The sequence below is a fragment of the Rutidosis leptorrhynchoides genome, chromosome 6 (assembly GCF_046630445.1).
Source record: "Rutidosis leptorrhynchoides isolate AG116_Rl617_1_P2 chromosome 6, CSIRO_AGI_Rlap_v1, whole genome shotgun sequence".
In the NCBI taxonomy this organism is placed as follows: domain Eukaryota; kingdom Viridiplantae; phylum Streptophyta; class Magnoliopsida; order Asterales; family Asteraceae; genus Rutidosis; species Rutidosis leptorrhynchoides.
In genome coordinates this window covers 73,966,108-73,981,299 of record NC_092338.1, presented here as the reverse complement: position 1 = coordinate 73,981,299, position 15,192 = coordinate 73,966,108, and the positions used below count along the sequence as shown (strand labels likewise).

The window sequence follows — 15,192 nt, the reverse complement described above, 5'->3', positions numbered from 1 at the left end:
TACTAACTCAAGAATTACGAAACGAGACTTATATGTAACGATTATCGTTGTAACGATATTTTAATGTATGTATCATATTAAGAGATATTCATACATCATAATATCATGATAATATAGTAATTTAATATCTCATTTGATATAATAAACATTAGGTTAACAACATTAATTGAGATCGTTAACTTAAAGGTTTCAAAACAACACTTACATGTAACGACTAACGAAGACTTAACGACTCCATTAGAATGTATATACATGTTGTGTTTTGATATGTATTTTTACACTTTTGAAAGACTTCAAGACACATATCAAAGTACTTCTACTTAACAAAAATGCTTACAATTACATCCTCGTTCAGTTTCATCAACAATTCTACTAGTATGCACCCGTATTCGTACTCGTACAATACACAGCTTTTAGATGTATATACTATTGGTATATACACTCCAGTGATCAGCTCTTAGCAGCCCATGTGAGTCACCTAACACATATGGGAACCATCATTTGGCAACTAGCATGAAATATCTCATAAAATTACAAAAATATTAGTAATCATTCATGACTTATTTACATGAAAACAAAATTACATATCCTTTATATCTAATCCATATACCAACAACCAAAACAACCTACAAACATTTTCATTCTTCAATTTTCTTCATCTAATTGATCTCTCTCAAGTTCCATCTTCAAGTTCTAAGTGTTCTTCATAAATTCCATAAGTATAGTTTCATAAAAATCAAGAATACTTCCAAGTTTGCAAGTCTACTTCCAAGCTTTCTAATCAATTCCAAGTAATCATCTAAGATCAAGGAACCTTTGTTATTTATAGTAGGTTATCTTTCTAATTCAAGTTAATATTCATATTCAAACTTTGATTCAATTTCTACAACTATAACAATCTTATTTCGAGTGAAAATCTTACTTGAACTGTTTTCGTGTCATGATTCTGCTTCAAGAACTTTCAAGCCATCCAAGGATCCTTTGAAGCTAGATCCATTTTTCTCATTTCTAGTAGTTTTATCCAGAAAACTTGAGGTAGTAATGATGTTCATAACATCATTCGATTCATACATATAAAACTATCTTATTCGAAGGTTTAAACTTGTAATCACTAGAACATAGTTTAGTTAATTCTAAACTTGTTCACAAATAAAAGTTAATCCTTCTAACTTAACTTTTAAAATCAACTAAACACATGTTCTATATCTATATGATATGCTAACTTAATGATTTAAAACCTGGAAACACGATGAACACCATAAAATCGGATATACGCCGTCGTAGTGAAATTGGGGGCTGTTTTGGTTTGGATAATTAAAAACTATGATAAACTTTGATTTAAAATTTGTTCTTCTGGGAAAATGATTTTTCATATGAACATGAAACTATATCCAAAAATCTTGGTTAAACTCAAAGTGAAAGTATGTTTTTCAAAATGGTCATCAAGATGTCGTTCTTTCGACGGAAATGAATACCTCTTTAGTAATTGACATGTAACTTAAATTTCCGAATATAAACCTATACTTTTTCTATTTGGATTCTTAAATTAGATTTCAATATGAAACCATAGCAATTTGATTCACTCAAAACGGATTTAAAATGAAGAAGTTATGGGTAAAACAAGATTGGATATTTTTGATCTTTTTAGCTACGGGAAATGTTTAACAAATCTATACAAATCATATCCTAGCTAACTTATATTGTATTATACATGTATTCTAATATATTATGTAATCTCGGGATACCATAGACACGTATGCAAATGTTTTTACATATCATATCGACCCATGTATATATATTATTTGGAACAACCATAGACACTCTATATGCAGTAATATTGGAGTTAGCTATACAGGGTTGAGGTTGATTTCAAAAATATATATACTTTGAGTTGTGATTTAGCTTGAGACATGTATACACTGGGTCGTGGATTGATTTAAGATAATATATATCGATTTATTTATGTACATCTAACTGTGGACAACTAGTTGTAGGTTACTAACGAGGACAGCTGACTTAATACACTCAAATCTTTAAAGCATAATAAAAATGGTTGTAATTATATTTTGATCATACTTTGATATATATGTACATATTTGTATAGGTTCGTGAATCGATCCGTGGCCAAGTCTTATTTCCCAGGAAGGAAATATCTGTGAAAGTGAGTTATAGTCCCACTTTTAAAATCTAATATTTTTGGGATGAGAATACATGCAGGTTTTATAAATGATTTACAAAATAGACACAAGTACGTGAAACTACATTCTATGGTTGAATTATCGAAATCGAATATGCCCCTTTTTATTAAGTCTGGTAATCTAAGAATTAGGGAACAGTCACCCTAATTGACGCGAATCCTAAAGATAGATCTATTGGGCCTAACAAACCCCATCCAAAGTACCGGATGCTTTAGTACTTCGAAATTTATATCATATCCGAAGGGTGTCCCAGAATGATGGAGATATTCTTATATATGCATCTTGTTAATGTCGGTTACCAGGTGTTCACCATATGAATGATTTTTATCTCTATGTATGGGATGTGTATTGAAATATGAAATCTTGTGGTCTATTGTTACGATTTGATATATATAGGTTAAACCTATAACTCACCAACATTTTTGTTGACGTTTAAAGCATGTTTATTCTCAGGTGAATACTAAGAGCTTTCGCTGTTGCATACTAAAATAAGGACAAGATTTGGAGTCCTTGTTTGTATGATATTGTGTAAAAACTGCATTCAAGAAACATATGTCGATGTAATATATTTCTATTGTAAACCATTATGTAATGGTCGTGTGTAAATAGTATATTTTAGATTATCATTATTTGATAATCTACGTAATGTTTTTAAAACCTTTATTGATAAAATAAAGGTTATGGTTGTTTTAAAAATGAATGCAGTCTTTGAAAAACGTCTCATATAGAGGTCAAAATCTCGCAACGAAATCAATTAATATGGAACGTTTATAATCAATATGAACGGGACATTTCACCTTGAGAGTATGACTAACATTGTACAAGAGAGAGAAAGAAGTGAATTGAAGTGTGTGTTGGAATGAATGACAAAGACCCTTTAAATAAACAAGAAATTTGCCTGCAAACGGCTGGCAAGCCGTTTGGCAGGCCATTTGGCAGGCCGTATTTGGCAAGCCGTTTGCTTGGCAGCCCGTTTCTTGGGGCCGTTTGCTGGACCGTTTGGCAGGCCGTACTCCATACTGGCAAGCCGTATGGCAACCCGTTTTTGGTGCTGGTCAGCCTTGATTCACTGGATCGTAACTTGATTTCTTGTCTTTCACCGTTTTTGCTCTAGAATCTTCGTTTTAGCTCCGATTCTCTTGATTCTTTTTGCACCGCCTTCGTAATTACTTGTTCTTCAATTCTAACCGATGAAGTGGGTATTTTGCCGACAAAGTTCGAATCTTTCTTGTTTTGGACCTTAATACCGGGGTGAAAATGTGACTTTTTAGCCGATATCACACGTCATGCAGAGCCTTCGGGCATCCACTAACACTTAAACCATTCAAGATTATTACGTTACCCCAGGTATCTAATTTGATCACCTGTTGGAATGATGTTCTTTCTTACATAACTCTAAATCCTGACTTATTCCAAGAGATTCTCATTTAGTGATATTAACACCACCAGTATTCCGACTTTAATATTAGTTATAACCTGTTTGGCATTTTGCAAAGTCAAGAAGCGATTAACTTCTCATCTTCATGCTCTACCCTTCATACCTCACTTTTTAGCAACGGCTTCGCACGTGAACATTTTTGGCCCAAAGACTTATGTCCTGATAATTATCAAAACTATATTTAATTCATTAGTTTTCATTACCTAGTGACATGTCACCCGATGATTCAAAGATTTTTTCACCCGATCTTTTTCAACTCGTAACCTCTGAAATACGAAAAACTATGTTTATCAAAATTTTTATACGTTGTTTATTTGTGTGGTCCTCACGAGATTTATGGACAAATGAAAGCAATAAAATTTTTCTGTCACTTATGCGATTTATAAAATCATATATGTATGTATATAATTAAGTTAATAAATTTACCTTTACTTAATTTGGTTAGTACATACTAAGTTATACCTTCAAATTATTTAAAAAAAAAATCGCTCCTTTATTGAGTTTTTTAACTTAAGTCGAATAGTTTTGTGCAAAATGGTACATGTTGTACATACTTCTAAATTTACTAAGAACTTCGTTCCATTTATGTTGTCACATCAAACGTTTAAAGGGTTTTCAAAACTTTCTTGGTTGATTTTATTAAAAGTTTTCGTATTAGTCTACACCATGTATGGATCACACTTCTTCTCGTCCCCCGTTTAGGGATGAAGCTTACCATTAAGATCTTTGTTAAAAACTCTTGAGCCACTTTGGATGGCAGTTTTAATAAAATTTGCTAGGTTGTCTTTGCGCTCATAAAATGTTCCTTTTAAGGTTAGACATGGCAAAAAATGCGGGCCAATAAATCAGTTTTCTGAGGTACACTCAGTGGTCACTCTATTATAGGAAAGGCACTAGGTGGGTTTCTACTCTCAATATTTCATGGCTAATCGCAACACCCTCGTAAACATCATCTCTATGAATCAGTATGTTGAGGTACAAGAAATCATTTTTGAGATTCTTTTCACTTGGAGTAAACCATTCTTTATGACCAAGGATTCACGTATCTTCTCATCCGCATCCCCTTAAGTATAAGGATAAATTCAGATCAACTCGCTCGTTGTACGAGTAGTTCACCCTCGTTCAAAGATCACACCTTTCGTGCGATTTTCTTTCGAAAATGTAATGTAAAATACTTTAAAAATCTATGTATCTTGTTATCCTCTTGGAAGGGACTACTTAAAACATCTATAGTACTGATGTGGTTACTCTATATATTTCTTCCTTCATTGGTTGCAACTATATGTTGTTCTAGTCGATGTTAACCCTAACTTCAGCATGTAACTGAAAGCATATAGTTACATTATGGAACTGTGCTTTCATTCTATCCCAGGATAAGTTCACATGCAGTATGTTAAACTGGGTGATATCTTTCATTGTTCGTTCAGACCGTCCTGTTGCATTACATGTAAGTCCGATTAGTCACTTCCAGCTAAAATTTCAATTCATTTATTCAAATGAAACGTTTCTTAAATATCGGGTTCTTTATGCCTATGGTCTCCTTCCAAAATTAAGGGGTTAGTAAAATCCGTGGCTAACACTATCCAGATATCAAATCACATGGTTGTGATCACCATGTTTTCCATTCTACCTGTCAGCTTTGAATTGCGACATAAGCGCTCAATGTTTTAGAAGAGTTGGTAACATTCATGATGCATTTCATGCATCTAACTTACTGAAGATGCATGTAAGGCTAAAAACATCATCTTTCCTTTTGTGGATATATATATATTCAGATGACATATTCATGTTAACAAGAAACGAAATCAATTTGTTGATCTTAAGGTCAAGAGACTTAATTAATGGCATATACCTATTCTTACTTTTATAGGCCCAAGTACCTTTCAAGGTAAATAGCTCACTTCTGAGCCCACGAGTCTCTCGGAACTTTGATACGCTCCTTCTTCTTCAAATTCGGTACCGTTGTTGGTCCCTCCTCAAAATTTCGGGACAAAATTTTCTTTAACGGGTGGGTAATGTAACAACCCGACATTTTCAACTTATATTTTTGTGCTCTATACTTTCACGAATCTGCGTATATGTGCGTACTGAGCTAGTTTATGCTCTGGGATATTTATTCATGATTAATTACTTTCATTAATATCTTACAACGTGTTGTTTAGTGCGTAATCACTTAACTTGATCCTCGAATGCTTTTACGATCGTTAGTGTCACTTGTCGTTTGAAACGAGCTATGTACTTTGTACACGTTAAACTTTCGCATTAATTGGAATATTATGACTACGTAATACTAATTGTTATTTTCTAATGACAATTACTTGGCTTATTGGTAGCTTAATTACGCTTAGTAATTTACTAATGCACACTAGTTAGTCTTAATGGACTTTTTACCTTAATGGACTTAGCCCACCCTACTCTAGCTAATGGACTTTTAAGTTAGCCCAATTTTAATGGAATTATGACCCATTAAAATGTAAGACAAAAACCCATTAAGATGAGCCAACATACTAGCATTTTTGTTAGCCATTACTACACATGTTGCATGGGATCCCAACAACAAGCACCACCTTTGTACCACCACCATGCAAAAGCAAAAAATTGTCCCCCCTTGTCCCCAATGATGCCTACGGTTTTGGAGACACCCACCACCCCCTCTACCACTATAAATACAAGTCTTATTTTTTCATTTCATACTTGATTTCATTCTCATTTTACACACATTTGCTCTCTAATTTTCTCTCTAGTCTTTCTCACACTAAAATTATAAGTTCTTAAATTTTCTTCTTCTTCTTCTTCTTCTTCTTCTTCTTCTTCTTCTTATTCTTCTTCTTCTTCTTCTTCTCTTCTTAATCACGACATCATCATCATCATAAGATAAAGCTTTTTAGCTTTTTGATCTTGTTATATCTTGTAGATTCAAATTTTGATTTGAATCCTTCAAGAACATGAAAGATTCAAGCTTTCTAGCTTTGGATCTTCATTACTTTGATGGATCTAAGCTTTATAGCTTAAGATCAATTTGTTTTTATTAAAAGATCAAAACTTGTGTTTATGATCTTCATGAAACTTGAAGATCTAGCTTTTTGCTTTAAAGATCTTCAAGGACATAAAAGATTCAAGCTTTCTAGCTTTGAAATCTCATAATTATTGTTAAGGGATCCAAGCTTTCTAGCTTAGGGTTTCATTACTTTGTTTGATCAAATTTATGTAACTTAAGGTCTTGCTTGTTTGATTGAATCAAAGTTTGTAGCTTTAAATTTTGAATAGAACTTGTATTTGTGTTGAGACTAAGAACATGATGTAACCTTGGTTCATCATCCATCTAAAACTCTTAAGTGAGTTGTATTTCTCCTTAGTCTTGACATTGTGTGTTGATGGTTGAAACTTGGTTAAAGTGATGCTAAAACATCAAGAGTTGTACACTTGAAGCTTACACGCATCAAGGATGAGAACCGTGATGAACATCAAACACCAAGAAACCCACCGGAGCACTTATTTTCTATTTTTTAGGGTCTGATCAGACTCCTGGGACTTCTGGAAAGTCAATTTTCAGATAGTTCGGTTTGAGTAGATGACTTTTCGTTTAAGACTCACCTAAATCCGATATACGGTTTAGGATTTATAGCCTTCCGAAAATCACTACGCCTTCGTAACGACGTGCTGAAATTTCTGACCTACTCGCGATTGAACCGTCGCCACGGTCAAACGACATCGAGTTAGGATCTGAAAATTTGACAGCGGTAAGAGGACTCACAAACGGAGCCTTGGCCAATGGCTGCGCGTCATTTCAGTTTGTATAGAGGTCGTAGCAGCTGTCCGAAGTCAGCCCTTTGTTTCGATCTCTATTCTTGTTGAAAACTTACTTTATGTTTTACGAATGATGATGACGATGATGATACTTAAGACTTAATTTATTTACTTTTAAACTTTTGGGGACGATTTACTGACTTAGTAACCATTGACTTAGGTTGAGGACCTTTTGGATCGACCAACTTACTTATTTGGACCGACTTACTACTTGCATACTTTTCATATCGACTTTTACCGCACATTCACTGTAAGTTATAGCTCCCTTTTTACTTTAACTATTTTTGGGACTGAGAATACATGCGCTTTTTATGTTTTACATACTAGACATGAGTACTTAAACTTTATATATGTGTGGGTGATATAACGGCACAAAGATTCCCCTTAGCACGGTAACGTTTAGTCATTGGTTTTTGAACCGGTGAACGCGAATCTTAGATATGGATCCATAGGGTTTGACATCCCCACTTGGGCTAGTCGCGCTAGCATTTGACGGGTGTTTAATACTTCGAGAACATACGCACTCGTCAAGTGTACTTTTAGGGGGTGATATTTATATTACTTTGTTAAGTTAGTTACCGGGTGCCCACGGATAAGCATATACTTTATCATACGGATTTGAGATACTATTTTAGACTTCAGCAGTGTTAGATTTCCGCTGCATTGTTTAGAGATGTCTCAATCATGGAACTTTTACTTTGCATTCATAACTAATGTTTCATTTGAACAATGGTTTTGTAATGACCTTTGTGTCACGTACTTATGTTAATGTTTTCTATTCGTAGAAGCACGTTATCCTTGTAAAACATTTGACGTTGGTAAAGACGTCATCTTTTGTAAAACATTTGACGTTGGTAAAAACTTCGTCTTTTGTAAAACATTTGATGTTGGTAAAAACGTTACCTTTTCATGAATGCAAAACTTGTTTTAAAACAGCATATAGTGTTGTAACCGTGTAAAGCTCCTGTTGTTGATGATCCGTACACGTTGATTTTGTACGGGGGGTCACAAGCATTCACACTGTAAATTGTGACTTTAATTTCTTGAACTTTAAAATAGAGGGAAATAAAATGAAGGAGAAAATAAGGAAGTATATAAGAAAAATTTGAGTAACTTAGACTTGTATCTATTTGTCTAATTCCCGGCTTATGAAGTTTACACCGACCAATTTGTAACGATTCAAGAGGTGCTGGAAAAAATGGGTGTTGAGAAGGTACTGTTTCTATGTCTTCAGTTGTTACGGTCCCATTTGGCTAATTTAGAAAATCATGTGTGTGATGAAGTGCTTACTATTTCTCGGTTAATTGATTTGGGTTCGGGTGTTTGTTTTCCTTTGAACTCGAGTGGTGTGTACGAGTGCTCGTGTTGTGTTTTTTTCGGAAGTAATGTGAGGTCTCACAAGGAGTCATTGTTTACAGACTGTTTCTAACTGTGAGATCTTAAATTGGCCAAGAAGGTGTGTAAAGACAAGCCCAAGGGAGCGAGAAGAATGAGATCAGTTAGATAGGGTTCGGCAAAAGAAGCTTTATCAGCCATTATTGGGGGTTAAATTCAAAGGTATGGAGCATGAGGGATGGGATGTGCTAGATAGGCAAGCCTAGTGTTTGTTCGACTTTTTTCTGGCCAAGAATGTTACTTACAATATTGTGGGTGAAACCACAACTGCGGGATTAATTGCGGCTTTGTCTAACATGTATGAAAAGCCTTCTGCTTTGAATAATGTTTTTCTGATACGGCAGTTAGTGAACGCTAAAATGATGGAGGGTTCCTCAACATCGGATCATGTTAACGAGTTTAACTTGATTTCAACCCGGTTAAAAACTGTTGGGGTAAAATTCGAGGACAAGCTGGAGACGTTTTTACCATCTTCATTACCCAAGAGTTGGTCTGGTACTGAGACAGCGGTTCATCCGGAACTACTAAGCTTACTTTTGAAGGAATCCGCGATTTGATTCTCGGTGAAGGAATCAGGAGGAAATACTCAGGTGAGGGTTGGGGTTCCGTTTTGAGTGTCGGTTGGGGGAGCTCTAGATCGACAAATCCATTAAGGAGTAAGAACGTAGTGTGTTAAAAGTATCAACAGGTTGGTCACTATAAGTCAAAGTGCCCGAGTCAAAAGTCAGGTGGGAGCGCAATTAGGGATGGCGCCCGCGGGCGATCAGAGCGGATCCTATATACCCGCGACTCATCTGGGAGCCGTAAACCGCCCGCGGGTAAAATAATTTCGCTAATGCCCGTGATCCGCAGATACTCGTGACCCGCAGGTAAATCTGCAGGTAATAATTACATACAACTTAGTTAAAACAAAATTTTGAAAAGGCAAATAATTTTGTTAATTATAAATCATATGCACAAGCTACATGTAAAATGGCATAAAAATTGAGTTTTTCACTTATATGTAAATAACTTTTAATTAATAGTTGTATGTATAAACTCGCGGGTAGATTAAAAATAGTCTCATGGATTAGCGGATCAGGTTATAACCGCGACGGGGAGTATTTACCCGCGTATAATTTTTTACCCGCGTGCCCACGAGTAAATTTTTTAATGATTTTACCTGCCCATCGCTGTTCACGGGTCTTTGTCGCTCATTGTCATCCCTAAGCGCAATGAGTACAGTAACAGAGGATGTGCCGATGTGCTGTGAGTGAGTTCTTGCCGGATCTTGAATTTTGATTTGGGTGCCTTGTATCATGTTTCTCCGTACATTAACGAGATGGTTAATTTTAGGTGGTATTCCGGTATGGTTCGAGTTGCAGACGGTAAATCCCTTGGTGTTGCGGGCATTGGTGACCTTTCCATAAGACAATTGGACTATTTTTGGATCTTTAGGACTGTGATGTTCATCCCCAAGCTCACGAAAAGATTGATCTCTATTGGGCAGTTGGATGATGATAGGTCTCATGTTTGGTTTGGAGATCAACTGTGGAAGGTGTTTAAGGGCAGAAGAATAATTGCTCGCGGGTACAAGACGGAACCATGTATATGGTTGATATTACTTCGGAGGAATGGCTAGGTGGAAGTGTAGTTGAAAATCCTAGCATGCTTGAGCTTTCTAGTATTGTTGAGGGGTCTTGTTCGAGTGGGAGCTTCAGAGGAATTGAAACTAGGGGAATTCGGGTAGAATTAGTTACACTAGAGTCTTCGGTACTTCAAGTGGATCATCTCCAATGGCAACTTTGTTGCCACTGACTGGGGAAAATGAACAAGGGTTATTCTAGGAGTCAATGTTAAGAACAAATCTGTATAGTGGGAGTTGCTCAGGGGTGAAAAATTGGGTTCGTCTAATTTCGTGCACACGTATGTGATCGGTTCTCCAACGGTGAAAGTAAAAGTGATACGGTAGACGATTAAGGGTGTGATCACGTTCTCATACAAGATCTTGATCCGTAAAGTCCATGTGTTTGTTCTACCAGCGGGTTTATTCTTTGTTAGAGAGATGAATCGGGTGGATGATTTGATGTACGGATGAATTGCTTGGGCAATGGGGACGCTAGAATCTGGTCGTGCTCTGACCCGTTATCTTCTAAACTAAGGAGATATCTGATGTATCTAAAGAGAGATTTTTGGTCCCAAGCTAGTAGCATGGATCAAATTATTGGTCAACGGTATTTTTTGATGTCGAAAGACTTCCTTCCCTCGTATGATAGCGAGTGGAAGTGCGGCGTGACTCGGGTGTTTCATCCAACGATATTAAAATGAGTCGTAATCAGCAGGTCAGATGTTGTGGGATGTATGATCAAGTAGAAGATGGGTTTGTTTAAAGTCTCCTTCGAGTGGGAGATTGTTGGAGTGCGAAGCCGAATTAAACAAAAAACAAGATCTCGCTATCGAGAAAATAGGATTATGGCCGCGAAGTCATAATGATAGGTTTTGGAGTTCCTGACCCTAGGAATTACGACCGAGAGAATGGAATTATGGTCGCGAGAATTATTTGACGCATGAATTGATTTCAGTTTATGATTCCTTATTAGTTCCGATTGTTGTTCCGTTTGCACTATAAATACAACCTTATGTAACATTTAACTTAGACTTATGAATTTTAATAAGAATTTTAATCTCTTTAGTTGGCCGTGGATTAAACCAATAGCAATATTGAACATAACCACGTTAAATTTCTTGTGTTACTTACATTCTTGCATTTATTTTCCTCATGTACTTTGCTATCATATGTTTGTTGTTGGTTGGGTGATAAGTTAGGGTTATCGAGTTCTTGTTGAAGTCCACTAAAACTCCTAACAAACACCATTAGCCACAAGGGTGGACGACACAATATCCGACTAATACACACAAATGAAGGAAACTGAATTGATATAACGGTTATATAACAATCGTACAACACAACATAAGTCGATCCAAGTTCTCAGCAATCGATGGGTTTTCATATCTAAACAACGTATAGGTAAGTGACATAACGACCAGCAGTCTCATTGGGTCGTATAATTTTCACAACTTGCCCATGTTTTAGCCCATGATATCAAGCAACTGGATCACTCACTTGAATACGAGGTAGCTGTAAACGATACGCCAATTTGTAATATACTCTGTATATGATTATGACATTTTGTGTATAAAATAAGGATGTAAAAAAAGGAAACATGAACCGACCTGAGTTTCTTTCACTGTGTATCTTTCAAGTAAACCTTTCTTTTCTTCGTTTGTCAGAACCTGATGCTCCGGAACTAGAACGTGATTTTTTACGTTCACTAACAACTCCGCTTCCTACAGTAATTAAACAAAAAAGAAAAAAAGGTTATCGTTGCTGTTTGGCAGCTTCACTGGGTGAATATTTGTCCCGTTTCAGCTCAAATTAGAAGTGGCAATCCCATTTATACCAAAATGAGTCAATATTGATGTAGCTTATATTTATAACAGATAAAATAGAAACATTATAGCTACAAAAGAACATGTATCAATTGTAGAAGACTTTATTTAATCAAATCATGTCTTCTAATGCCAAACATCTATCAATTGCAGAAGACTTTATTTAATTAAACACTAACAAATGCTTATATGTTAGCAACAATTTAGGCAGCCTAACTAGTTGAAGTGGTAGGGAGACTGAAGATGCTTATACAATTACAAGCAGTCTAAATGTTTAATCCCATTCATCAACACATCATTATAAGCAAAAAGTATGTATCTCTTATCATAGGTGAAACTTGAAGGACATAGCTACTAAAGTAACAAAGCATAGCTCACCTGAAAAACTTCCTAAGTGAAATTTCGTTGATATCTCACTTATACAAGTTCGAGCAAATGGAGTTAGATTTTGCTGCACAACCAAAATTCCTCGGGTTACATTCTCTGACTTCATACGGTTGATATAATTCTTTATGGTCTTGACTCCAACTTTAAAGAACAAATATAATTGTAATATAACCACCCATTTTTTAAATAAAAATTTATAGCAATGGATTAGTTTTTCTGTTGAGAAAAGCGACACCGAATTATAGCAAACCGCTCGTAATAATTGAAATAGTGACAATAATAGGACACCGAGATTTAATGTGGAAAACCCCAATAGGGTAAAAACTACGGGCAATGAAAAAAACGTTTCACTAATAAGAATAATAGGAATTACACTTCTCTCTAATTACAAGGATAAACACTAATCTTTATATCTCTTGTAATTAGGAGACACACTCACAAACTCTCTATTAAACCTTTAGTACATGAATGGAGAATGTATTTTGGGATGAAGAATGCAGCTCCTGGCCATTCTCTTTTATAGGTGGAGTAATCGTAGTATCAAAGTGGGAACAAAAGACTTTGCATGGCAAGCCTTCAATTTCCATATGTATAAAACATGAGATAAATAATAGTCTTTAAAGCAACAGTAGGTTGCTATTGCCATCTGCTTCTTTGACTTCCAATATATCATGAGCCATGTGATTAGTAGGTGAAAGTTGAGGCCATTTTACCAAGTCTACAAATCAATAGTATTATCACCAAATACATGTTGATAATTGACCACATATTCACCGTCCACATTATTTATTTCAACAATAGTTCGTAGGATTCTTTTTTTCTAGCCCAATTAACCACCAAGTATCACAATCATATAAGCTAATGAGGTTCCACTCTAAAACCAATTGGTGATAGAAGGAGTAGTCCACTAACTTATGTATTGCCCTTGAAATTTATCTCCCTCCTATGTGGGATTGGGTTTACACCCCAACAATCCTCCCCTCAAACCGAAGACCACATCACCTAGCCTCCCCTTCAACGATACTCCCGCCATCTTATATCGCCGGTCTCTTTTTCTTTCACTTTTCTTTCACTACCGGGACATGCCTCTTATACCGCCAATCTCTTTCTTTCACTTTTCTTTCACCATCAGGACACGCCGCACTTTCACGCCTTGGGAAGGAAGACTTTCGATATAAGGCACCATGGCTTCATTATCGTTGGCAAACTGAGGAACCGAGGATTTATCTTACACATTATAATTGGGCTCACCATAGCTCTGATACCAGTTTGTAGGATCCATTTTTTCTAGCCCAATTAACCACCAAGTATCACAATCATATAAGCTAATAAGGTTCAACTCTAAAACTAATTGGTGATAGAGGGAGTAGCCCACTAACTTATGTATTTCCCTTGAAATTTATCTCCTTCCTATTTGGGATTGGGTTTGCACCCAACATTTTCGATATATTTTTTAGCGGTATAACGTTCAAACACATAAAAAATAATTTAAAGTCGAAGTTGAAAAGAAAAAGCCCTCAAAAAACAGGATTATAGATTTCGGACTTTTATCAACTCTTGTAACAAATGTTAAGCTTTTATATTAGCATATAGTGCAACAATGTACATACAAGACAATAATCAATCAATATCCATAATCAATTAATATCAATCAATAATCACATAAAAATAATAAGAAAATACCTGTTTTGAGCTGTCGTTTTTTAACGATTTACTAATATCAATATCTTCAAGTTTCATATTATCACCATACTTTTGAATAAACTGTCTTCAATCCATCTCCAGCTCAAAATCAAAAAACTAAATTATTTCTATCCTTCAACATCTCCATTACTGTTTTCCTAATTCGATAGAACCTCTTTATTTCATCTTCCGTCAACGTCGTCGACATTTTTTTTGCTTCTTCTACAGCTGAATTATCAATTTAAAATTGTATATGTATATAGCTAAAGATCAAAGGAACATACCTACACAAACAAACTGCGAAAGTAATAGTGTGATTATTTAGAATTAGTGAATTAGTGTTTTTCTGAAACGAAGGGGAAAACTTTACAGCTGCAAGAGGAAATTTGGAAGCGGTGATTTAAAATGTTTGACTTAAGGTCAGATTGAGGTAAATATATTGGCTTAAAAAGTATAAAATGATAATTTGCACCCTCAAACTTTAGTAATATTTTACTATGTACCCCTCTCTTAAAACTTAACTAGGTTGGTGGCCCGGGCTACGCGACGGGTTTAAACAACCATAAATTGATGATACTATTCTCTTCATCTAAGATTATGTATAACATAGTTATAGAAACGTGCATCTGAAGGCTAACCCGATAGCTTTTATTTTGGGCTCAATAGATCTTTTAACACCTCAAACTACTGTGTACAATACTACTATAAGTTTCAATGTTAAGACAAATTTGGCTTTACTAAATAGCCTTCTTTTATGTGAACACGAGATCATGATTTGGTTTTGTTGATTTATATTTGAAGGTGAAACCTATAAAAACAGTCATTTATTCATTTTTAGAACATTATAGAAGCATT

At 35.4% G+C, this 15,192-nt stretch overlaps 1 pseudogene; it reads right to left on the bottom strand.

Annotated features, from left to right (window-relative positions):
- Positions 1–11,747: 11,747 nt before the first annotated feature.
- LOC139855430 (DNA-directed RNA polymerases II and IV subunit 5A-like) lies at positions 11,748–14,678 on the bottom strand (annotated as a pseudogene).
- Positions 14,679–15,192: the final 514 nt, after the last annotated feature.